Here is a 26,538-nt window from a genome sequence, read left to right as displayed (position 1 = left end):
CTGGAACGACATTGCCATTTCTCCACTGTCACTAGGTCAGAATCTTGAAATTCTCTAACAGGGACAACAATGATTCAAGAGGATGGGTCGCCACTACTTTCTGAAGGCCCATTAAGAATAGGCAATAAATACAGCCTGGCCAAACCAACTCATCATTCACCACCAACACTACCACCCTTGCCACCTGCGACCATTGCCCTGCCAGATCTTTGCCCAGACTGGGAGTTCAATGTGTGATCTTGCAGCTTAGAATCTTCAAGTGGTTCACTAACGGTTAGCAATTGGGTGGAGATATCAAGGTGCTTTCTTAAAAGACAGAGGGTAAGTTTTAATCTCCCTAATTGAGTGGGTTGGAGTGAGGTCAGTCAGTTGTTAGAATTTTAGAAAGCTTCCAGGTTTTATGGAGGCAGGCTGAGAGGTGAAACCAACCCATTCCCCAGGGATAGGGTGGAAATTTCAATGCGTTAATGAGGCTGTTTGCCTTTGATTTGTGGCCAGAACACTAGGGAATCATCAAAATAAATTTCTGGGAACTTTATTCTATTATAAATTGAACAATTTATTAATAACAAAAACCCACTAGGTAATGATTCATAACAGCATTTAAATTGCACTTTGCATTTTGAAAAATCAAATGATGCTTAAAATAGATGGGTAAATTGCTGTGCAAGATCATCTCTGAATTCACTAAATCAGCTTTTCTGAATCACAAATTTAAATGGGCTCAATTCTCTAGCAATTTCAAGCTCACACTAAAATATTCCTGTGCTTTTGCTTGTTTCAAAAGGAGCCTATTTTGAATTTTCTGCCAACAGTTTCTGCTCTTTCACTGGGTGTACCAGCGGAACAGTAATTCAGAGTGGAATTCAGTAACCATCATTGAAGTATGACTCCCTCATGACTTCAAGCAAAGACAACACATGGCTTTTGACAAGAAACATTCTCTGGCCTGAGCAGCTTTACTTTCCTTTTCCTGCCTTTGGTGTTCTGCAAACCAAATATGGCAGCCTTTTCTTGGTGCCCAGGGAAAAAAAAACTTGCAATTACATAATGCTTTTAACAACCTTTCAACAACAGCATCCCAAAGTGAATTGCAGCAAATAAAGTATTTTGAGGTATATCAGTGTTGTAGCATAGCAAACATTGTGCTCAGTAGGCAGCCCCGTTAGGGTATAAACAGTCAGAATAAAATAATAAATTCTTCTGTCTTGTGTCCTGGTCATGTAGGAATTGTAGCAATATAATTTGTTGAGATCACTTAGTTGAGCTGGTGAGATGTAGAAATGTCACAACGTAGGTGGGGGTGAGGGGGGTGATTGGATTTGCCTAGAGTGGGGGAGTTCAAAACTAAAGGGTACATTTTTAAAGTGAAAAGATTTAAAAAGGACATGAGGGGCAAATGATTTACACAGTGGCTTGTGTGTGGAATGAACTGCCAGAGGAAGTGGTGGATTGCGGATATGGTTACAACATTTAAAAGATATTTGGATAAGTTTATGAATAGGAAAGGTTTGGAGGGATATGGGCCACTCGCAGGCAGGTAGGACTAGTTTAGTTTGGAAACCGTCAGCAAGGACTGGTTGGACTGAAGGGTCTGTTTCTGTGCTGTATGACTCTAAATGCAGCAGCTTGCATGCTTCAAGTTACCTAAAAGAGCTATGACATACACATTTCTGATCATCCGTTGGTTGAAACATCAATATTGGCAGGAAGACGGTCAAATTTTCTTTTAAGAGTGGAATCTTTTGGTTCCTCTTGAGGGTCATTCAGGATCTTTGTTTAATATCCCTGCACTTCCCACTGTGTGCAGTAGCACTCAAAATACATTGGATATATTGGGCAAATTTGTCCTGAAAGCCCCCAAAATACCAGTGGACAATTAATCAGGGTCGTGCCCCTTCAGAGAAAAATGTGGGAGAGGCAAAATCAGTGAGGAGCTCTTCCTACAATCACAGGCTGCTTCTCTCCTGTTTCTGCTGCTGGTCAGTCCATTAGTGAGTCTGTCTACAGCAAACAGCTTGTGATTGGACAAGCAGCATGCAAATGGGAAGGTGAGTGCCTGTGGTGAGCAATTCACTGGGGGCCATTAGCCAAGTGTCGGAGTTGCTGTTAGCAACAGCCATCTGCCAGGGCATCAAGTCTTTCAACCAGGAAGGCCACCTGTCAGGGCCAGGGATGTACAGAGCTACTATAATTGAAAAGTGAAATGTTGTGGATGTATTGTGATGAACATTGTGTCAATTAGATGTTTAGTTATACAGAACCTGAGTTTCGCTGTAAAGGAACCTTGCAAATTGTTCTGACGAATGAAAATCAAAATAGCTTTGGCAAAACACGTCTTTCTTTCAGCAATACTGCACCACTTGTTAAATCTGAAAACAGTATAAATTGTTGTAACTGCCTGGTTAAAATTTTCCAGTTGGGTGCATATGTGACAATAACACAGTGACCTCACCAGTCTATAGAAGGCATGTTTAAGAAGCTGACATTTGTGCATGAAAGTGTGTGGTAGTTATTTTGCAATAATATTTTGTTGTTAACTTATGCATGTTGTCCTGTGCCAATTTGAATAATGTCCATATCTAGGAAATTCATGTGTGTTATATTTTCAAGTGTAATGAAGGGTTAATAATAATTCAAAATATTGATGAATTCTTCTCAATCTGCTTCTCTGTGAATCAATGTCAACAAAAATACACAAGAAACTGCCATTATGTGACTGTCACCTAATAAATGAGTTCATGAGAATGAAAAAGAGCATAAAAAAATGGTCTCAAAAGTTAGCAAGTAACCCTGAAGAAAATTTCAAGAAGTCTTAAAGGAAAAACAACACTGGATACAATAAATTGTTAAACTCCAGTTACTCAGGTCACATGATGAAGATTACACTTGCAATCTTTTGACAGAGGTAGAAGCAGTAATGATGTAGTCATAACTGACCACCTGTAAATTCGATCAGTACTTGACAGGATCCATTTTAGCTGCTATATATAAAAAGCACAATGGCATGGTCTGAAAATACAAACCATGTTGCGAAACCAACTGTTTCTGGGACCCAGCCTGAGATTACTGGAGAACCTCAGCAAGTCAGGCAGCATCTGTGAAGAGAAAGCTGAGTCAACATTGCAGGTCCAGTGACTCTTCATTAGAATGTTCCAAGTTCATCTTGAACTGTTGCATTCATGTGATGAAGGTGCTCCGACAATGCTGTCAAAAAGGAAATTCAGGATTTTGACACAAACTATGATGAGGGAATGTTGATACATGTCTTAAGTTAGATGTTATATAACTTGGAGGAGAACTTGCTTATGTTTTCAAGATAAATACACTAATGGTTGCTTGGTAGTATAGAACTTGGATATTGTTGAAAAAAATACACATTTTCTTGGCCTTGCATTCATTAGGATAATTCGGAAGAATACCAATTCAGGAATATTTACACTGCATGTGTGGAGTATGCTTATTGGTAGATGTGTTGCTATGGAGAATGCATCTATTCTTACTGATTGACAGTGAACTGTCAGGCTTTGTTTCAATTTTAAGTTAGATAGTTTTGAGTCTGAATTTTTTCAAGGCATCCTGACAAATGAACCAGTGATTGGCTGTTACCTATTTTATTGAGTTGAAATAGATGCAGTATGTGTACTTTCCTGTCTATGAAAATCTCTATAAAATGTGTCAATTCTATTTATACGAGTGTCCCACATTGCAAGCCTGACTGACAACCTTAAATTGCTTGTCAGCGTAATTCTTCACAAGTTCAAGATTATCCAGCAAACACAGAGGAACCTCAATTATCCGAACGACACAGGCAGGGAGTATTTTGTTTGGATAGTCGAAAGTTCAGATAATCGAAGGCCGGCTAATACAGTTTAGCCAAGCATCAGGATCTTGGGATTTTGTTCGGATAATCCGCAATTCAGATAATCGAATCCCAGATAATTGAGGTCCCTCTGTACAGTCCAATTACAGAATTGCATCCAATGTTGGACGCTGATGCAAGTTTTGCAAGCCTGGGCTGGCTTGTTAGGGTCAGTACCTTGCCTGGTGGGAACTGCTGTTTCAAACACCCTGGCAGACATTGAGGCATAGCCCTATATATCAGGCATCATACTAGCACTGACATTCATAAACCACATTGCTCACTTGCGTGACAGGCTGAACATCTTTTTGGTTTGATGGCAGAATCCTCTTAGTGGTGAATACCACTCATGTCACAGCTGTGGTTGTGTGAAACAGCTAGCTTTAATGAATCTGATTGCTTTAGGACCTATTATTCCATATGATGGCTTTGGCAACATTAAGACTGTGTGGTGAACAAATGTATCCTGCATTATTTATATGTTTGCCAATAATCCAATCTAATAATCCATGAAAGTGTAAGAATTCCAATGTATGTACTGATCAATGAAGGTGCATTTGTGGTAGACAGTAACAGAGAACCCCCCCCTTTGATGTCCTTGTTGAGAAATCAGAAGAAGAGTTTATTTGACAGTTCTAACTAAGAGTAAATTTAAGCACAGACTGGAAAGCAAGGAAATCCTTACATGCTGTTGTGGGTTCAAATATAGCAAATGCATTATCAAAAATTTGCGAGGAGTTAGTTCGGTGTCATCCCTTCAGACATTTTCTCATGGAGCACAACAAAGATATTTGTGAGCGTTAAACATAGTATTGTGAAGATGGGCTGGAGTCTGAACAAGATATGAACATAAAGTGAGAATGTTACAAACATAAGTTGCAGCTGGTGGCTGAGTCATCAATTGTGCTATGTAAATCAGAAGGAAATTCCAATTTGTATTTAAATTGTAACAGACTTGGGGCTTTTATTACTGTTCATGATAAAGTAAGTTTATCTATGTCACTTATAAATTTTTCAACTTTGCTGTACAGTAAGTATTAGTCCTGACATTATGAATGCTTTCTCAAGAATCCGCGCTGTGTTCCAGCATTCGTGACACATTGTATCTTCAGCAAATTGGAGGAAGAGAAGCTTAGAGCACTAAAGAACAATGTAACCTAGTTTTATTTATGCATAAATCAATTCCGACTTAGGAGGAATGTTGATAGGAGCACAATATTGTCTGAATGACAATACACATTCCAGACATTTGTACTTTGAGTATGTGTTCCAAAGTATTGAGAATGTGGAACTCATTACCACATGGAGTGGGTTTTTTGGTGCGAAGAGCGTTGACGTATTCAAAGGGAAGCTGGCCAAGTACCAGAGGGCTAAAGGAATAGGAGGATTTATTATAAGGTTAAGTAAGATTGATAGCTAGGGAGGTGCCACCTTTGGACATAAACTCTTGAGTAAATAAACCTTTTCTGTGCTGATTTTATGAATTAATGAAAGTAATAACAGGAAAGTCTACATGACATCATATAGCATTAAAATAACAACTTGCGTTTGCATATAGTCTTTAATATGGTTTTAAAAAAAAGTCCTAAAGAGCTTCACAGGAGCAGTATCAAACTGATTTTGGGTGAGTGAAATGGCAGGATGTCATAATGTTCAGTCAGAGAGGCAATGCAAGTACAATGGGCCAAATAACCCCTTTCAGCACTGTAACATTCCTGTGTTCAGACAGATGATTAAAGATTGGTCAAAGAAGAAGGTTTTAAGGAACATCTTCAGAGCAGAGAGTGATTTAAAGAAGTTTATGGAAGGAATTTTAGTGCTCAAAGGCTAAGTAGCTGAAAGCATGGCCACCAGTGGTGGAGGAATGAAAATCAAGGGTAGACCAGAAACCAGCTTGGAAGACTTCAGGGATCTCAGAGTTATATGGCTAGAGGAGGTTACAGAGATAGAAAAGGGTGAGGCCATGGATTTCTTTTTAAATGTTGGGTTGACTGCATTTCATGTTTGAATTCAAATACAAACCAGTCATATCAAACTCTCAAACAATAATTACTGTGATCAGAACATGATTTGAAATATTTAGTCATTATTATTGCAATAGCAGATCAAAAAGGATTCTGGCGCCAAAAGTCATGCTGCTTTATTCTGGAGTAATTTAGATTTTGTATTGCTATTGTCCAACAGTAACCTTGGTTGTGAACACTTTGTCACACAAGAACTTGTGAGAGAATTTTGCTATGTTAAAGGTGCTTTGTAGATGTAAATGTTTGCAGTAATTGAACCATGAAGTTTAAACGTCATCTAATAATGGAAGATTCTAAAATGACATGAAGTCATAATTCAAACAAAATTTCCTTATTGGCTGAGAGTCTTATCCACCAGACCAAGAGGTGTTGAGGAATTTTCTTCTGTTGTAAATTAAAAATGTATCAGGAAAATGGAGGTACAACGTTGTTTCCCATTTCCTAAGGCCACTTTAAAGCCAGATTAAAATTATGCTTTTGCTTCATAATGTCGTTGTGGGTCTGTAATCCAACACAGGTTTATGCATATATTGACTCTGATAACAGAACAGAGGGCTAATAGTTTTAGCTGTGATTAATATGAACAACAACTAAGCTTATTGATTAATCATTTGTTCATTGAAAACAAAATCATTAATTGTGCATGGTTCGACCTTGTCAAGTAGTCTATCCATTGCACAAATTTGTGTGCTCACTGTCCACCTGTCTTCAGCAGAGAACAGCTGGCATTACTGTAACAATGGAACCAAAAGTGAACCATATTTGCAGCTTTATTTGTCAGCTGGGTATTTTGAGAGACAGCCATGTTGGTTGAATACAGTGAACTGAGAGCTTAAGTTCACTCGAATTCTTAAACTTTGTTACTGATGTGGGCACCACTGGCAAGGCCAACTTCTGCTAGCCATCCCTCATCGCCCTAGAGGAAGGGCTAATGAGATCGCCTGTTGAACTACTGCAGAAGAAGTATTGTAGCGACACCAAGAGTGCCTTTGGGGAAGGAGATTAAGGATTTTGACCCACTGGCAGTGAAGGTACAGTGATATATTTCCAAGTCAGGAGGGCGAGTGGGTTGGAAGGGAATTTACAGGTGACGATGTTCTCATCTGCTGCCCTTGTCCTTCTAGATGGTGGAGGTCATGTGTTTAGAAGGTGTTGTCAAAGGCACCTTTGGTGAGTTGTTGCAACAATGTATCTTGTAGAGGGTACACACTGCTGACACTGATGGAGAATGTTTAAGTTGGTGGATAAAGTATCAGTCAAACAAGTTGCTTTGTCCTGGATGCTGTTAAGCTTCTTATGTATTGTCGGAGTTGCGCTTATCCAAGCAAGTGAACAGTATTCCATCACACTCCTGAACTGAGCCCTTTAGATAGTGAACAGCCTCTGTGGAGTCACACAGTAAGTTGTCACTCTGCGTTCACAGCCTCTGAGCTGCTCTTGTGACCACAACATTCAGTTTAGTTTCTGGTCAATGGCAAACCCCCAGAATGTTGAAGATGGAGATTCAGTGATGAGCCTGCCTTTGGCTATCAAGGTGAGATGATTAAATTTCCACTTGTTGGAAATAATCATTGCCTGACATTTGCTTGAATATTATTTGCCACTTAAACAACCCAAGTCTGAATGTTGACCAGGTCTTTTTGCATGTAGGCACAGGCAGCTTCAGTATCCAAGAAGTTGCAAATGTTCCTTAATATTGTGTAATCATCACAGACAATCCTGACTTCTAACATTATGACAGAGGGAAGATCATTGATGAATAGCTGAAGATGTCTGGTCATTAGACAGTCTCCTAAAGAGGTCCTACAGCAATATCCTGAGGGCTGAGATGATCGGCTTCCAACAACCAAAAATGTTGTCTTTTGTGCTAGGTAGGTGTCCAACCAATGGAGAGATGTCTCTTTCTTTGATCCCAACTGGTTTCAGCTTTGCTGGGCTCCCTTCATGTGTTAATAGCCCTGTCAATGACATCTTCCATCACTTTGCTGATGACTGAGAGTGGAATAATGACACAGTAATTGACCAAATTGGATTTGTCCTTTTTGTGGACAGGACACTCCTGAGCAATTTTCCATACTGTCAAATAAACATCAGTCTTATAGATGTACTGGGAGATCATGGTTAGGGCTGTGACTAGTTATGTAGCAATAGTCTTCAGAACTACTATCAAGGTGTTGTCTGAGCCCTGAGCCTTGATTATTTCCAGTGTCCTTCACTCTGTCTTGAGTGAATCCAATGGGCTGATAATTGGTATCTGTGATGCAGGAATCCTCTTGAGGAATCCAAGATTGAACATCCACTCAACCCTTCCGGCTGAAGATTGTTGCAAATGCTTCAACCTTGTCTTTTACAATTAAGTAATGAGCTTCTCCTTCAGTGAGGATGGCGCGTCGGTGTCCGTTGTTTAATTGTCTATCACCATTGATGTCTGGATGTGGCAAGACTGCAGCAGAGCTTTCACCTGATCAATTGATTATGGGATTTCTTCCAAAATCATTCATTCATTATTTGATAACATTTCTCTGTCAGTAATCCTTTAGAATCTGGCCTTTATCATGTGGAATTTTAGTTTTGTACTGATAAAATATTGGGAAGACCAATGCCAATTGCTTCAGGCTATGTACTAACTCAGTTCTCCAGCCACCAACATCAGTTGTGACCTTGGCCACTGTCTCTGGCTGAACCAGACTGTTTGCAGCCTTGATGTTCTTTTGACATTGGTTTGAACTTCCCATTCCATATAAGCTCCATCACCATGACTTTACAAAAGGGAAATTGAGATTAAACCAACCTACCACCTCCGTAACAATACACATCTCCATTCCACCCTCAGCCCATCAGCTTCTGAACCCCCAGTTCATGCTTTTTATTTTTGTAAACCTGTCAATTACAGTTCTCTCCAGGCAGGTCACCTAGCTTCCATTAGCTTCTTTAGAAGCTCTGCTCCTGTCTGACCTCTCAGGAAGTCCCATTCACTTCTCTGCTCGTTGACTTGCAATGGCTCATATACAATTCTCATTGTCATATTAAAATCCCTCCAGTGACTTGCCCCACCCTCCCTTCGTAATGTCCTCCAGTCCTATAGCTTTAAGACATCTGCCTCATGTCTAGTCTCATTACCTTCATCACTCCAATGGTGGCTGTTCCTGCTGCCCCAGTTTTAAACCCTGGAGTTCCCTCCATAAATCTCTCCATTCATCTCTGTCTCTTATATTACCTACCTCTTTCACCAGGCTTTCATCATCTTCTGGTAATATATACTTATGTGGCTCATCTTGAATATTTAGTTTATAATGTTACTATGAAGGACGTCTTACCATATTGAAGATGCTACGTAAATGGAACTTGTTTTATACTCAACCTCCACCCTTTGGAATTTTAAAGAGGGAACTTCTTTCTATGAATGTCTTTACCTGAGTTAGCAACATCTTCACATTCTGCAGCTTGTATTTTTCAGAAGCACCAAAAGACGATTTGACATGTCGGCCTGCTTCACATGACCATGGTCAAACCTCAATAATACTTTTCCTTGTTGGGTACAAGAATAGCCAAATGGGAAGAGCTCAGCAATGTGATTCCCTGGTCCAATAAAGGGTGGGCTGGATGGCAGAGGCTGGGAAAGGGTTAGGTTTGAAAATATTGATCTTTAGATGAGAAAAGGTGGGAAAGAACTAGAAGCAATAGGGTAAACATGTGTGATGGTATGTAGCCCATTGAACATCCCATGTTAAAAGTGCAGCTTATTGTGTTTGTATAGCAGGATACCCTTTTAGATCATAAGACATAGGAGCAGAAATTCAGCCAATTGAGTCTGCTTCACCATTCAGTCGTGGCTGATAAGTTTCTCTACCCCATTCTCCCACTTTCTCCCTGTAACCCTTATCCCCCTGATACTCAAGAACTTATCTATCGCAGTCTTAAGTACAGTCAGTGACCTCACCTCCACAGCCTTCGGTGGCAGTGAATTCCATAGATTCTCCACTCTCTGGCTTAAGAAGTTTCTCCTTATCTGTGTTCTAGAAGGACTTTCCTTTACTCTAAGGCTGTGTCCTCTGGTCCTAGTCTTTCCGACCAGTGGAAGCATCTTCCCAACACCTCTGTCTGGGCAAATTAGTATTCTGTATGTTTCAATTAGATCCACCCTCATCCTAAACTCAAGTATAAACCCAGAGTCCTTGACCGTTCTTCATGTACTTTTTGTTCTGGAACCATTGTCGTGAACCTCCTCTGAACATGCTGCAGTACATACATCTTTCCTGAGATATGGGGCCCCAGAACTGCGCACAATACTCCAAATGTGGTCTGACCAATGCCTTATAGAGAAATCTTTTGGTGGGCGACGGCTTAGAAAATAGCCAGCCATGTCAGGAAAGCTGGTACTGAAAGGGCTAAACGATCTCCTCTTTTTTTTTCTTCTTTCATTCGTGAGAGGGTGCCATGACTGGCCATGCAACTGAAAGTTGAGAAGTGCGAGCAGGAAATGTTGCTGCAGTGGAATGCCAGCAAACATGACCCTTCTGCCTGGACTGAGAGAGGGTTTTTCCAAAATGTCAGCAATCTGCGCTACAGCACACTTTTGTAGTGGTTTTCTAACCTCCATTACTCTCCCCTCTGAACTGAAAAAGCGAGCATCATCTCTTGGGAAAAATATTTTAGATTTTTCTTCTAGTTTTAAATTTAGTGAACAGCCAAGTAGTCAAGATAAAGATTATCCATTCACACTTCATGCAAATGAAGTGTGTGGCAAATGTTGGAAAGCAGTACTCCAAACAACAAATCTCATGGTCTGGAGTTAGCTCAGTGGGTGCAACCCAGATACAAATGGGCTAAATTTAGACTAACCTTCCAGTTAGAAAGCTCGTAAGATCAGTGGAATTTCAAGTCAGGTGAGTAGTAATTATGTCATGGAAACAGGCCATTCAGCCCCTCCGGATGGTGTGGTCTGCAGAAACGTGTGTTGTCCACGTGCTTGCTTTTAATGACCAGTTGAAGAGAAGAAATCAGCTCGGCTCTCTCTGTCAGTAACAACAAATATTTTTTGTTTATTTCATAGCTGTCACACTTAAATTAAAATGTAGTATATTAGAAAATAAAAGAGCGAACTACCAAAGTTCTCTTGATTGGAAAAAGAGGAATTATATTACCTAATAACATTGGAAAGAAAAATACAAAAATGATATCAGACACACACAACCACTCGCAATAAGTTCAAAAGGAAGAGTGTAGAAACAGAGAAAATAAAGGTGACTAAAATTTAAAAAGTCTTTAGAATCCTTGAGGAGTTAGATTTTTTTAACCTGAGACAACAGCTGTTTAACTATGGACTTGTCATCAATTATTGTGGCAAAGTTTGCTAATAGCTTAAGTTATTGGCAAATGGTTATTTCCCCAAATTGTTTGTCACTAGGCTCTGTTTTCCAAGATAATGAGGGACACGGGGGGAGAGAGAGTCTTCCAGACAAAAATGAGCAAAAGAAAATGTGTCCAACTTAAAATCGGCAAAGATGGACATATATCAGTGTGAATAATCTGTGCCCCAGGGAAGTACAGAACCCACACCAATATATTATTTTTTCTAAGTATGAAGATGTAAGTTTTAATTCACTTAAGCCGTTTTTCATGTTAAAAATCTGCCACTGGGGAAGCTTTGTAATGTGACTGGGGCACTGGAGATCAATCTTTGGTTGGAAAAGCACAGTAATTTGTAATTAAAATCCCAGAAGATTGTTGCTATCCCCCTGTCATTTTTGTCAGGTTTGTGAACAAGAAGAATCTGAACAAATGCAATTGTAGAATGTGTACTTTTGAAAGACCGGGGTAGTGGTGGATGGACTTTTTCTGAGGAAAGGTGAATTCAGATGGGGGGGTTTCAATGGTGGGGTGGTCAACATAGAACATATTGGCACAGGAACAGGCCCTTTGGCCCACCATGTCTACACTGACCACAATCCCATCTGTCAACACATGGTCCATGTCCTTCTATTCCCTGCCCATTCACGTGTCTGTCTAAATGCCTCTTGAATGTTGCTATCGTTGCTGCTTCTTCCGCTTACCGTGGCAGCAGGCAACCAACCACCCTCTGCATTTAAAAAAACTTGCCTTGCACATTTCCTTTCAACTTTCCCCCTCTCAATTTAAACCTATTTGACATTCCCACTCTGGAGTAAAAAAAAGCCTCTGACTGTCCACACTATCCATGCCGTTTATAAATTTATATACTTCTATCAGGTTGCCCCCTTATGTCCGACACTCTAATGAAAGCAGTCAAAGTTTGGCCAACCTCTACCTACAGCTAATACTCTCCAATCCAGGCACCATCCTGGTAATATTCTTTTGACCTCTCACCATAGCCTCCAAATTATTTGTATAATATGTTGACGAGAACTACACACAGTGCTCCAAATGTAACCTAACTAAAGCTTTATACAGCTGCAACTTGACTCACCAACCCTTTTACACTAAATGCCCTGACCAGCGTATGCCTCCTCTTCCACCTTATCCACTTGTGTTGCCATTTTCAGGGAACTATGGACTTGCAAGATCCCTTTGTATATCATTGCTCCTAAGGGTCTTACTGTTTTAAGGTATATGTTGCTCTTGCATTTGACCTCCCAAAATGCATCACCTCACACTTGTCTGGATTACACTCCCCATCTGCTGTTTGTCTACCAGATTTTTCGATTGATTTGTATCCTGCTGTATGCTTTGACAATCTTCCTCACTATCCACAGCTCCAACAATATTTGCGTAGTCTGGTAATCAGACCACCTACATTTTCATCCAAATCTTTGATACATATTACAAACAAGCAACTTACGAACTCAAGGTGGATCTCGTGTGACTTAATCTTCTGGACCAGCCCACGCTAAGGGACTTTGTTTAATAAAGTCCATGTATACAACATCCACTCCCTTATCCACATCAATTATCATTGAGTTTTTTTGAAGAAATGACAATCGGATTTGTGAGACAAGATCTCCCTGCACAAAGCCATGCTGACTTATGAGTCCTTTTGTCTTTGGGGTGGCACGGTAGCTCACTGGTTAGCATTGCTACCTCGCAGTACCAGGGACCTGGATTTAATTCCAGCTTTGGGTGACTATCTCTCTGGAGTTTGCACATTCTCTCCGTGTCTGCGTTGGTGTCTCCTGGATGCTCCAGTTTCTTCCCACAGTCCAATGATGTGCCTGTTAGGTGGATTGGCCATGTTAGATTGTCTGTAGTGTCCAGGGCAGTGCAGCCTAGGTAGATTAGCCATGGTAAATGTGGAGTTATGGTGATAAGGTAGAGGACTGGGTTTGGGTGGGTGCAGATTCAATGGGCTAAATGGCCTCTTTCCATAAGGAATCTGTCGGGATTCAATTGCTATCAGTAATTCTTTTACCAATTCGAATGAATCCTGTCACCAAGAATCTTCAATAATTTCCCTACCATTGATGTAAGGCTCAGTGGCCTGTAATTTCCTGGATTATCCCTGCTGTGCTTTTTGAACAAAGGAACAACACTGGCCATTCTCCAGTCTTTTCTGGAACCTCGCCTGTGGCTAAAGAGAATACAAAGATCTCTGCAAAGGCCCCAGCAATATTTCCCCTTTGCCTCCTTCAATATCCTGGGATAGATCCCTTCAGGTCCTGGGGATGTATTTACCTTTAATGTTCTTCAAGACACCCAACACTTCCTCCATATTATCAACATGCTGTAGAATATCAACATACCCCTCCCTAATCTTAGCATCATCCATGTCTTTTGCCTTGGTGAATACCAATGTGAATTACTGACTAGGACTTCACCCACTTCCTCTGGCTCCATGCATAAAGTCATTGGTTTGTCCTTGAGTGGACATACCCATTTCCTAGCTATCCTCTTGCTCCTAATATACATTACAATGCCATGGGATTTTCCTTAATCCTACTTTCCAAGAACACTTCCTGGTCTTTTTTAATCCTATTAATTATTTGTTTCAGTTCTGACCTGCTTCCTCTATTTTCCTTAAGGGCCTTGTCTCATTTCATTTCCTCAACCTTATGTATGTTTCCTTTTTCTTTTTGACTAATGTTTCTATATGTCTTGTCATCCAGGGTTCCCACATTTTGCTATCCTTATCTTTCATAATCACAGGAACATGCTAGTCCTGAATTCTGATTACCTGGCCTTTGAAAAACTCCCACGTGTCAGATGAGGATTTATCTTCAAAACAGAAACTGCCAATGTACTTTCTCCAGTCCCTGTGGAATTAGCGCACACACGCACTCACCCCAAGAATCTTATCCATTACTATCTTAAAACTCTCTCAATAATGACCACTAAAGAGTAGGGAGTAATGGGCACATTGTAGTCATCCAAAATTGTGCAAACCTTTACACCATACAGTCAGCCTGCACCAAATTATGCCAATTTCCAGGTCTCCATTCTGGTATACACAGCAAAATGTATGCTATGTCCATACATAGATTGATACTTCTGATTTGGTGCTTGCATCAGCTGTAGCTAAATGAACAACATCTTTGTCTCCAGGTTCAAACTCTACATCAGAGTTCTGAGCACCAGTCTAGGCTCACACCCCAATGCAGTACTGAGTGGTGCAGCAGTGGAGTCTTCCAGACAAAATGTTAAGTTGAGGCCCACATGCCCCCTCTGGTGTAAAAGATCCAAAGACACTATTTCAAATGGGAGTGGGAGAGTTGTTTCCTGAGCCACTGATGATATTTACTCCTCAAACAATATTGCCAAAATGAAACATAGAACCAGGAGTAGACCATTCAGCCCGATGAGCTTGATCTGAACAACTACTATCTTCTATGCTATTTCCATACCCTTTGAGTCATTTTTAATTAGAAATCTCTCGATCTGACTTGAACATGCGAAATGTGAGAGTTTTGCACAGTCCTCTGGGGTACAGAATTCCAAACATTCATCACCCTCTGAATGCAGAAATTACTCCTCATCTCCGTCTTATATGACTTGTATCTTATTTTGAGATTATGTACACTAGTTCTTGACTCACTGGTCAGGAGAAACATTCTATCTATATATCCTGCCACACCCTATCCTGAGGTCACGAAAGGTGCTATGCAAATGCAGTTCTTTCTTTCTGTCTGTAGCTTGGTGACGGTTCATATAGTATTCTCCTCGACTGCTGTGCAGTACTAGCTCCTGAAGTGCGCACGTACTTTTACTTACAACGTTTCAGAGCAGATTGAAGTCAGATAGTTTCTTGATGATTTGTAACTTTTTCTCATTTGTCCTTGTGTGATCTCTCCATTCTATTGTGAAATGCACTGCACACTGTTGTACACTTCCAAGTCCCACACAGATACCACGCATTTTTCCCAGTTATTGATGTCGGAGCCCTGCTCCAAATTGTATGGTGAGGAATCCGTCTCCAAACGATTCTGAGTGAAGGCATATGATCAACAAGTCATTTCTGTGATGAAATGCACAGTCTCAGTCTTTGGCTGGGATTGCTTCATAAGTTATTTTAAAAATCCCACAGCAACAAGCGAGTCAAGGTCAAAAAAAAAAGTGGGCTGCATTTTCCGGACATTCTGATACAGTGTAATAGTCCTTTCCCGTTGAAGTTTTTGGATTTTCCTGTTTGACTCCACACCCGCTGTTTGAGGTGATAGTTTAATACCATAGCTGCAACCCCTCTTCACTCTCCATTCTACAAAAACAAAACCCACCACCTCTGATTTGGAAGCATTTTCTTTTTGCACTGGATTAAATTCAAGTTCTTTTCCTGTTTGGCCTACTTAGTTAGTTTGTTTGTTAATTTTCAAGTGAAGTTGAATATGCTAGTCATTGCTGCAATCCTTTATTAACTCTTTGAACCTTCCAACACCAAATAGTAATTGACACCAAAAGTGCTGTGCTGTCTGTCCTTGGAATTAGGATTGCAGTCCGGCTTGTTGCAAAGACACCTCATGTCAAATAGAAATAATGTGACCTAGTTTTCCACATGATTTGAAGACACCAGTGTTGGACTGGGGTGTACAAAGTTTAAAAATCACACAACACCAGGTTATAGTCCAACAGGTTTATTTGAAAGCGCACAACCACCTGATGAAGGAGCAGTGCTTCCAAATAAACCTGTTGGACTATAACATAGTGTTGTGTGATTTTCAACTTGGTTTTCCACAGTTAGATTGTGAGGAGAGATCACACGCATTAGACTTGCATGCCCTCAAAATTGAAAGGTAACGGCCGATACAACGACAATAAGGGCTCACCTTCTGGGTGACAAAGTTCTGGGTTCTGGGCTCCACCTCCAGGATGTGACATCCCACTGCAGTACTGAGGGAGTGTTACATTATCAGGGGTGGCCTCTTTTGGCCATGACACAACTTTAAACCAAATCCTGTATGTTTGTTTGGGTGCATGTAAAAGATCCTATGGCCACTATTTTAAGAAGAATTTTTATTTGGGGAGTTCTCCTGGTGTCCTGGACAATATTCATTCCTCAATCAATATTGCAATGCAACAGATTATTCAGAAACCACCACACTGCTGCTTGTGGGAGCCTGCTGTGAGCAAATTGGCTGCCCTGTTTCCTAATTTACATCAGAGACCACACACTTCAAAAGTACTTTTTTGTTTTATTTACTATGTGATTCAGACATTTGGAGTTTTAAAAAAATGATAAAAGGAGGTAGAAAACTTTGTAAGATGAGATATGTGAGAGTGAAGTCATTCAGGAGAAAAGTTAGGAAATACATGTTGTACAAAGCCGTTCATATCTAAAAGGGTTAACTGACATTGAGCTCAGCTCCGCCCATTGGGATATTAAAGAACTGTTCCTGGGAGGAGCTAATCAGTTGTTGTCGAATCTATGTCAAAGTTGTTACCAGAATGTTTCAGTAGCAATAATATTTACTTACTATTAATTATAGCCTGATATCTTAAGAGGCAGATGTTGTGATAGTGCTTCCAATGGTTGGGGGAAAGCTAGAACCAGTAAACACCTTTTGAAAATAAGAGATCTCCTGTTTAAGATGAATATGAGGAAGAATTCCTTCCCTCTCAGAACTATAAATCTTTCAAAATCTTTTCCCCAGAGAGCAGTTCAAATTGGGTTATAGAATATAGTCAAGGCTAATTTCAGCAGATTTTGATTCAACAGGGAGTTAAGGGTTATGGAGGACTAGCAATGAAATCCAATTGAGGTCACCATCATGGTCCTTTCGAATGGTGGAGCAGTTTTGAGGGGATGAATAGCCTAACCATGCCACTAGTCTTTATGAACATATCACCCCCTGCCTCAAACAGGTCAACTCTAACCACTTTTCTCCTCACCCGCCTTCAATATCTTTATTACTGCACATCTGATTTCTAAACTCCGGCATCCTCTCGAACAAAATGATGCTGGATTTCAGATCTTGGATCTCTAACCAGTACCTGAAAATAGTAACAAAGCTTGAAGATAATAAAAACAGACTCTAAAATTAATACACACTCTAAAACAAATACAGACTCTAAATTTAATACAGATCCTGAAACTAATGCAGACCCTGAAACAAAAACATACCCTGAAATGAATACAGACCCTAAAGCTAATATAGATCCTGAAACTAAGCTGACTCTGAAACTACTCGATATTCTGAAATGCATAGACAGCCTGAAACTCAAAACAGACAACTTGTAGACCTTCACCTGCCATCTCCCCAGTCAGCTGCCTTGCAAATGGATGAGAAATGAAGCTAGTTTCATATCTGGGAAACCATGGCAATCTTTCTGCCAGAGTTGTGGGTGTGGGGAAGGTGGGTCAAATGGAGACACAATTGGTGGACAAGGGGTGTAGCTTCTGAAAGCCATCTTCAACACCTTGCCTCCAACCTCCACCCAACACCTGCTGATCTCTGCCTCCTCCTCGCCCCAAAGCCTATGAGGAGAAGAACATAACGCTCAGTGGTTAGCACTGCTGCCTCACAGTGCAAGAGACCCAGGTTCGATTCCAGCCTCGAGCGACTCTGTGTGGAGTTTGCACATTCTCCCTGTCTCTGCTGGGTTTCCTCCGGGTGCTCTGGCTTCTTGACTCAGACCAAAGATGTGCAGGTTAGGTGAGTTGGCCATACTAAATTGTTCATAGTGTTCAGGGATGTATTGGGTGCGTTAGACAGGGGTAAGTGTCAAATAATAGGGTAGGGAAATGGGGCTGGGTGGATTATTCTTTGGAGGATCAGTGTGGACTTGATGGGCCGAAGGGTCTGTTTCCACACTGTAGGGATTCTGTGGATTCTATTCTTGTTGCTGGGTCCATCAAGGAGTGGGCCTTGACCTGTGATCTTCAGGACCCACAATCCTGCAGCTTCTGCCAAGTTGCCTGTGCCATGACTCGTGGTGGGAAAGGATGTCCATGCACCAAAGCCTGTTAGCTCTCACTGAGCTGATTGATGGGTGATCCAGAGAGTTATCTCCACGTTCAGGGTGGCATGTCAGTTGCCACTGAATACATTTGACTCGGCACTTGGGAAAAACTAGGTAATTCCTACCTCTGTTTGAGTTAGGATACTGACAGAGTTTTGAATCAACACAAGTTGACAAAGGGTCTGAAATGGGAGGTTGGCGAGGAGAGCATAGGAGTAATCATATCTGAAGATACCAACAGCATGGGGATAGGCTACTCTCTAAAGTTGCCATTAAACACACTCTGTGTTGCCATTTTAGCAATACTACTTTCAGGTTGCTAAGATAATGCAACTTGTGTTGCAACAGCACATGTGGTTAGTTAACTGAAGACAATTGAAATTGAAATCTATACACTTGATGAACTTGCAATTTTGAGTAAAAATTGGAACTTTTTTAGAAAATAAGACCATGACATTCAAAAACAGGAGTAAATTAATGTTATCTGAACTTTAATCCCTGCTAATCCTGGGGTAAGAGCACAGACAGTTTTATTGACAAATGATTAATCCCTGCCTCAGGCGACTATCTGTATGGAGTTTGCACATTCTCCCTGTGTCTGTGTGAGTTTCCTCTGGGTACTCCGGTTTCCTCCCACAGTCCAAAGATGTGCAGGTCAGGTGAGTTGGCCATGCTAAATTGCCCATAGTGTTTGGTGCAATAGTCAGGAGTAAATATTGGGGAGGGGAATGGGTCTGGGTGGGTTACTCTTTGGACGGTCAGTATGTACCTGTTGGGCTGAAGGGTCTGTTTCCATACTGTAGGGAATCTAATCTAATCATATCATATCATGCTTGAAAGGCATACTGCAATTCAGATAATTGTTTGAGCATTTGTTTCCTGTCGACAAATCATGAAGTCAACACTACTGTCTCCAACTGCCTCTCCCCCTCCTGTTTTTTTTAAGACTACACTGAACTACCATTTTTCTGAAAGTCCTAAACGGGGCTTAAATAATTCAGAAACATTCTCTTGAAAGATTCCTCAGGTTTTTTTTTGTGGAAACTATTACATTGATTCATTTTTAAATTTTCCTTCCAACCACTCTGCAGCCTTTTCTGGGAATCCCATTGACTTCCTTTGCCAGAAATATTTTCTTTTCCTTTCAAAAAGGCACCTTTCACCATCCAGCTATCCGAACTGAGGTTCGGTTTTGCTTTCCTGAAAACAGCAACAAAACAGTTTTTTCTTTTCCCAAATTCTCTGGCAATATGCCCAAGTCTTCCAGCATAGAATAGAGCAGGATGGTTCAACATTGTAGCAAAACTGAGCTAGACTACTCTTGCACAATACTTCAGGCAGCAAAGCCCCATCTCGTCCTCATAGGTCAATGGGTTTCCTTTAATAGTGTGATTAACTTAAACTGATTTGGAATATCACCTCTCACTTCTCCATTCCCACTCCAAGACCTGTTCTGAAATGCTTTTGATGACTATCTTTGCTTGGGAGAACTGAGTTCTCACTTGTTCCTGAGACAGGTTGATGGATGCAAGTTCTTGCACAGACACTAGCACAGTCCAGGCAGGTATCTCAATGTAATATGTGCTGCATTGTTGGAACTGCTGTTATTCAGTTGAGATAATAAACCCCTTGTCTTGTTTTGTCTTTCTCGTGACACTATTTTATTCTGCAATCTTCTTTTATAAAGCAGATGATCTGATCACTCAATGCAGTGCTGCTTGTGGATGCACTGGCAGCTATATTTATCTGCAAAGCAATATGAACTACACTTCAAAAGAAACTTTTGGACACAAGAATCCTGAAGATATGAATGAGCTTGTACACATGCATAACAGCATATTACTGTGATGAACTCAACATCCATAATGGAAGAAAGGTTTATTGCGAATAATAGTAGTGTAAAGCATTTATCGCCCTCCAGTACTTTGGAACAATTTCCATGCCCAAAGACATTTGAAAAGACTTTTCCTCCCATTCTCAGCCACTTGTTGAAGAGGGTTTTCATCTTTGTTTGTTTTTTTTTGTATTATTAATGCCATTAATTACCTGGTTTTCTTTGTTATTGTTTAGTGATGTCTCCTCCACATTCTCAAGCACTCCATCAGTCCTGTTTTTGCTTCTATATAAACTGAGGAAAAGTATCACCAGTTTTCCCTCTTTCTGAATGACAAGATGCTGCCTCATCCCACCTGTGCTTTGGTGATCTGTTCTCTCCTCATGGATTCATCAAAGCTCTTGCTGCTTCTATTTTTTTCACTCTGCTCCCACTTTCTGCAAAATGTGTACACAGCATTTAAGTCAACAGTGTGTTGATGGTACAGTCTTAATAAAAGCTAATAGTGTGAGGGAGGTACTTTGATAACACCCTATAATAATGACTGTGTGGTTCATTATTCCCTTCTGAGCAGGATATTTGTCATCCATATTCTGTCCAGCCTACATAGGTCCACAGAAAGCAATGTGGCTGACTCTTAAACTGCTTTATAAATGTCTCTGCATGCTAATGAGTTGTGTTGAAGAAGTGAATACAAAACTTGATGGGATGATAAATGGTGAGCAGGGTAGCCTTGGGTCAGAGGAAGATGTAGATAGGCTGGTGAGATAGGCTGATCAGTGGCAAATGGAACTCAATCCAAATAAATGTAGGTGATGCATTTGTATGGGACAAACAAAGGCAAAGGAATACATGATGAATGATAGAGTCTTGGGAAGCACTGAGGAGCAGGAGGACTTTGGTGTGCATATACACTGGTCCCTTTTGGTACAGGAACAGGTAGGTAATGTGGTTAAGAAGGCATAAAGGGTACTTGTCTTCATCTGAGGCAAAGATGCTAAGAGCAGAGAGCTTATGTTGGAACCATATGTAATATTGGTTAGGCCATAACTAGAATATTGTGTGCAGTTCTGCAATCCACATTATAGGAGAGATGTGATAGCACTGGAGAGTGTGGAGAGGACATTTAACAGGATGTTGTCTGGGCTGGAGAGTATGAATAGATATTGGATAGATGAGGGTTATTTTTCTTAAAGCAGAGGAGACTGACAGGTGGGCGTGATTGAGATGTGTAAAATTATTTGTTAAAGTGCCAATGATAAGGTAGACAAGAAGGAAGTCTTTTCATTACTGGAGGGATTCATGACTAGGGGCATAGATTTAGGGTAAGGGGCAGAGGTTCAGAGGGGATGTGAGGTAACTGTTTTTGACTGGCGCAGACTTGGTCGGCCAAAAGGGCCTTTTCCTGTGCTGTTGCCCTTTACAAGGCAGCCTTCTAATCACTTCTCCAGAGCAGTTAGAGATTGCCAATTAATACTGACCTTGCCAGTGGTAACTACATTCCATGTCTGAAAAATAGTTAATTCTGACTCATGCTCTTGGGCCCTAACCAACTTTCTTAGTGATACCATTGATGCTATTTAAAATAAAGCATTTATTTTAAAAATCAACTATTGAAAGAAATGGAATAGTGTTGGCAAAGACTTTCCTGAGATTCCCACTGACCACTGAAAAAGCTCACCTGGACTGGAACCAAGGTTTCAGATCGTTAAGTAGAAAAACAGGAAGGAATGTTGCAGCAGCGTAGTAAAAATACCAAACAATTTTGATGCCTTTCCCAAAGTAAAAGCAAAGTCGATCAGGACAGACTGTGCAGTTAGTATCTTGGAGTCTCCAGAAATTAAAGATTAATCTGAATGAAATTGCTGCAAGTAACCCAGGAGAAAAATCATTCGCAATATGTAAACAAGTTTCATGAATTTTCTTTGCATGCTTTTTTTTGTCAAGAAAAGATTTTGATTGATTGTCAAGAGTCAGCCAATTGGATAATCATGGATCTATTCACTTGGGGATTGGCTGAGAACACAACCGTGGGCATGTTGGATAGCCAGTGGCAGCATGTGTGGATGGGGCTTTTGGAGGTCATGTGATCATGCCTCAGGAATAGATCCAACGAGAGTTGGCAAGCTTAGAGTTAATGGGGTGACAATATTCCTCAATTGTCGTGAATAGGATTGATGTGTTTCTGGCATTATCAATATTTATACTTTATATACACAACAGTGTTGTTTATCCAAACACTTTGTAACACACCTAAAGATACTGGCACTGGTGCCTTTGCTTTTACTTTCTCAAAGGATAAGTGTTATAAAATTCAGTACTTATAAATACCAGCATTTATGGAGTTTTGGACACTGATTACACAAGGTTCTTTTAGGGATGAACATTTAAAAACACTCTCTTGTTCATTTTCTCAAGCCACTGATTTGGTGTTTTGTTGGAATGGTTGAGAGCCATCATCTGAAATGTGAATTAAGCAATTGCGACTAAAAGCTTTGCCACCAGAGCTTTCACTAAGCTCATAAATTTCAAATTCTTTGCCAAAGCACTGCACTCTTAACAAGACAGTCTGATTACCAGTTCAGTGGCTGTGCTTTGCTATGGTGTATTAAGAAACACCACGATTGATTCAAGAGGTTTACTGGAGAATGCAGTCATCAAATTTACATCTCAGCCTTGATATTTCACAGTAGGACAGTGACAGCCAATTGACTAGCCCCTGCACTCTGTTCATTAACTATCATTCCACACCATCCTACTTTGGGACACCGGTTTCCACATTTAAGAGGATATTTTTAAACCAGAAGAGTTACTAAATATATTCTTGAGTTTTCTTTCTTTGCCAAAATAACTGGGAAATAAAAACAAAAAATGCTGGAACTTGTCAGCGTCTGTGGAGAGAGAAACAGAGGTAACCTTTCAACTAAGAAGGCTAACCACAGAGGCTCATAGTGAAGTCATTATCCTGTTAACAGAGTTGCCAGGAGAATTTCACATAGTGCAGGAGAGATCTCCAGGGATAACTGCTCCCCAACCTCTGACTCTCACAACCCCACCCAGCCCAACAGCCATCTTTTACCCATTGACAATGTTTTTATGATCAATAAAGGAATCTATTCAAAGAAAATGGAAGGAATAAATCATTTATCACCCTTTTTAACACTGTTTTATCTCCCTAGAATTTCTTGCAGGAGTTAATCTTTGTCATGAAGTCTCCAGGAACTCTGTGTTACCCCATCCAATTTAGTCACAGGGTATTGCTTTCTTTTGTTGCCCTTGTCTAAGGAAAGGTATACTGGCATTGGAGGCTGGCCTGACAAGGTTCACCCAAGTTAATCCCAGGTAGGAGAGACCCTCTTCTAAGGAGAGGTTGAAGAAGTTGGTATTTTAGAAGAATGAACCTTATTGAAACATAAAAGGTTCTTAGGGGCTTGACAGGTAGTTGGGAAGTTGTGTTTCCCCTTGTGGGAGAGTCTAAGACCAAAGGATATAATCTCAGAATAAGAGATTGTCCAGTTAGGAAAGAGGTGAGGTTTATTTTTCTCTGAGGGAAGTCAGTCTAGAATACTTCACCACAAAGGAATGTCAAGGTTGGGTTGTTAAGTATATTTATTCAAGGCTGAGATAGACAGACTGTTAATCAGGAAGGGAATCAAGTGTTATGGGGCAAGAGCAAAAAAATTGGAGTTGATGATGATCAGATCAGCCATAATCCCTAAGAGTGGCAGATCAGGCTCAATGAGCCTTCTGCTCTTACGTTTTACATCACCCCTACATTCTAGCTTCGGTTTCTGGTCCATCTCTAAACTAATTCCAGGATCTGTATAAGATTCCTTCCAAACTGTTATCTCTTATTTTCTGTATTACTGGTGCATAATATGTTTACTGCAACCACATCCGTTATCTGTCGAGTAGCTCATTTTGCCCATTGGCATTTAAGGTTGGGACACCCCAGGAGTGTGACCAGGAAATCCCTGGAGTGCGTCAGTGTTGGCAAAGCATCTCCCATACAAAACAATTGTTGAGAACCACTTCCAGACTTCTTAATTGGAGGATAAACTAAATGCATCTGTGTAGATTAGAATCACAATGTGCGTGCACACAATACTTAACTCAAAACTCATACTTGTGGTTGCAAACAGAAAGTTCGGGAAACACTCAGCAGGTCTGGCAACCTCAGTGAACAGAGAAACAGAGTGAATGTATCAAGTTGAACAGGAATATTGTTCAGAAAATGCTGTTAGATCTCCTGCATATGCATCCTTCTACACTGCAATCTTCCCAATCATACTTCAGTCCGTAAAATGCTATGCATTTTGGTATTGCAGTCACACCCACCCTAGTGGTTAAATAAGGTTCAATACTTCTCCAGTTCACAAGTAATGAACTAGTGATCGCTTATGCAGAATCAGCGGTTCCCTTGTGACAACAGATAAGAGCTAAGCCTGGCAGGATTAAACAGGCAAAATTAACAGCCAAAAGGGGTAGTGGAAACACATTCAGAAATGACTTACAAAAGAGAATCTGAGCAATACTTGAATGGTCAATTTTACATATGGGGGCAAGAACAGGGGGAAGTGGAACTGATAATAAATCAATCAAAGTACCAGTACAGGTTCAGCAGGCTGAATGGCCTGCTTGTGTGCTGGGGTAGCCTATAAAAATAAATTAGCTTGGGTCTGATCCACTGCAAATTAGGAGTGTGGGGAGGGCGACTCCACACAATGGAACTTTAACAGCTCCGCTACTAAACCTGGATTAAAGTGACAGCAAAGTATAATACTCAATGGTCATATTCCTAATAAGGTCATCCTGACTTTGGTGCTCTGCCCAGTCTGTTGGCATCCTATTAAAACACGTAGACATTAATGATTGAAGCAACTACGAAAGGAGTTGTGCTAAATTTCAGGTTTTTGGGGAGGTGGGTTGGGGGAATGATGCATGGAGAGAGTGATGTAAAACAATATGTAATCCATCAGAAGGATCTTAACCAGAGTCTATTAATGCATGTGATAAAGCTAAAGATAATATTCTTATTGACTACTATAAATAAACACCAATAACCTCCTCAAGGTGTTGTATTTAAAGTCTCGGTGAAATTCCGTGTCCCTTATTGGGAGACAATATGTTACCATAAGCTCTGTGACCATCAGGTGGCAGTCATTACTTTTCGATACTAATTTAAAATTATTCCAGCTGAAGTGTTGTGCAGATGGTCAATGTGCCAGGTTTAAAAGATGTTTCAGTAATTTCTAATGTGTTGTGGTGGAAAATATAGTACTTTGACAGCTTTGATAGAGTGTGGCACTGGAAAAAGCACAGCAGGTCAGGCAGCATCAAGGAGCAGGACTCTTCATCAGGACTCAGAAGGGGAAAGTGGGCTGAGAAGTAAATGAGGGGGATAGGGCTGGGTGAAAGGTAGGTGGCATAGCGAGAGGTGGATGCAGGTAGGAGATTATTGAGATAGGTCAGTGAAAAAAGTAGAGTGGACAGGTGGGAAGGAAGGTGGATGAGTAGGTCAGGTCAAGAGGGCGAGGTGGAGTCTTATACCTTGGGACCCTACAACCGCACGGCATCAACATCAAATCCACTAGTTTCCAAATCTCCCCATTCCCCACCTCCTCCCAGATCCAACCCTCCAACTTGGCGCTGCCCTCTTGACCTGACCTACTGTCCATCTGCCTTCTCACCTATCCGCTCATTCTCCCCACCGACCTATCACATTTACCTCCTACCTGCACCAACCTCTCGCCATCCACCTACCTTCCCCCAGCCCCTCCCCCCCCCACCTCTATTTATTTTTCAGCTCCCTGCCCCCAGTCCTGATGAAGGGTCCTGCCCCAAACGTTGACTTTCCTGCTCTTTGGATGCTGTTTGACCTGCTGTGCTTTTTCCAGCTCCACACTTAATCGACTCTGACTCTCCAACATCTCCTCACTAACTCCTACTTCAACAGCTTGTTGATGTAAATGTGGCCTATTTGAACCAAGGTACCTTTAGGAGGAAAGGAGGCAAGTTTAATAAGGCACCCTTACATGGGGACAATGAAAGACCCTCAATAGCATCATTTAAAAAGAGGAAACTAATTCAGCTCTTCGTGTCTGTTCAACCATTCAGTTTGATCATAGTTAATCTGTACCAGCCTTAATTCCATAAACCTTTAATACACTTGCCTAAAAAAACACACCAACCCTGGTTGGCATCCAACCTCAAAAGCTTTTTGAGAGGGAGTTCCAGATCTCTAGTACCCATTGTGTGAAGAATTGCTTCCAGGACTAGGGCTGGAATGTGGCTGGGTGACCAGTCCTTACCCACAGATATGGGTTACAACATTAAATATTTTTCATTCCGATTTGGAAGGGGCATAGCTTTTGGTCTTTTAATCCCCCCGAATGCCAGGGAACCCAATAGCTACAGTGAGATATGGTTAGGAAATGAGTGTCTTTGCTCTTAGC

At 40.8% G+C, this 26,538-nt stretch overlaps 1 protein-coding gene and 1 long non-coding RNA gene across 11 annotated transcripts in view; one reads left to right on the top strand and one right to left on the bottom strand.

Moving 5' to 3' along the window:
• Nucleotides 1-15,261, bottom strand: part of LOC148151859 (uncharacterized) — a 48,193-nt gene extending 32,932 nt beyond the window's left edge. The window contains exons 1-2 of the long non-coding RNA XR_015760095.1: nucleotides 15,067-15,261; nucleotides 10,729-10,901 (exon numbers count right to left, since the gene is read on the bottom strand). This is a non-coding gene — a long non-coding RNA (uncharacterized LOC148151859). The remainder of the gene's footprint in view (nucleotides 1-10,728; nucleotides 10,902-15,066) is intronic.
• Nucleotides 1-26,538, top strand: part of LOC122562673 (PALM2-AKAP2 fusion protein) — a 378,231-nt gene that overhangs the window by 312,268 nt on the left and 39,425 nt on the right. The gene's annotated exons all lie outside the window — the stretch shown is intronic.

Source organism: Chiloscyllium plagiosum, unplaced genomic scaffold, assembly GCF_037043375.1.
Source record: "Chiloscyllium plagiosum isolate Xiang-an unplaced genomic scaffold, Cpla_swu_hap1 HiC_scaffold_2, whole genome shotgun sequence".
Lineage (NCBI taxonomy): Eukaryota > Metazoa > Chordata > Chondrichthyes > Orectolobiformes > Hemiscylliidae > Chiloscyllium > Chiloscyllium plagiosum.
Note: the sequence above shows the minus strand (reverse complement) of the source record. Positions and strands in the feature narration are given on the sequence as shown.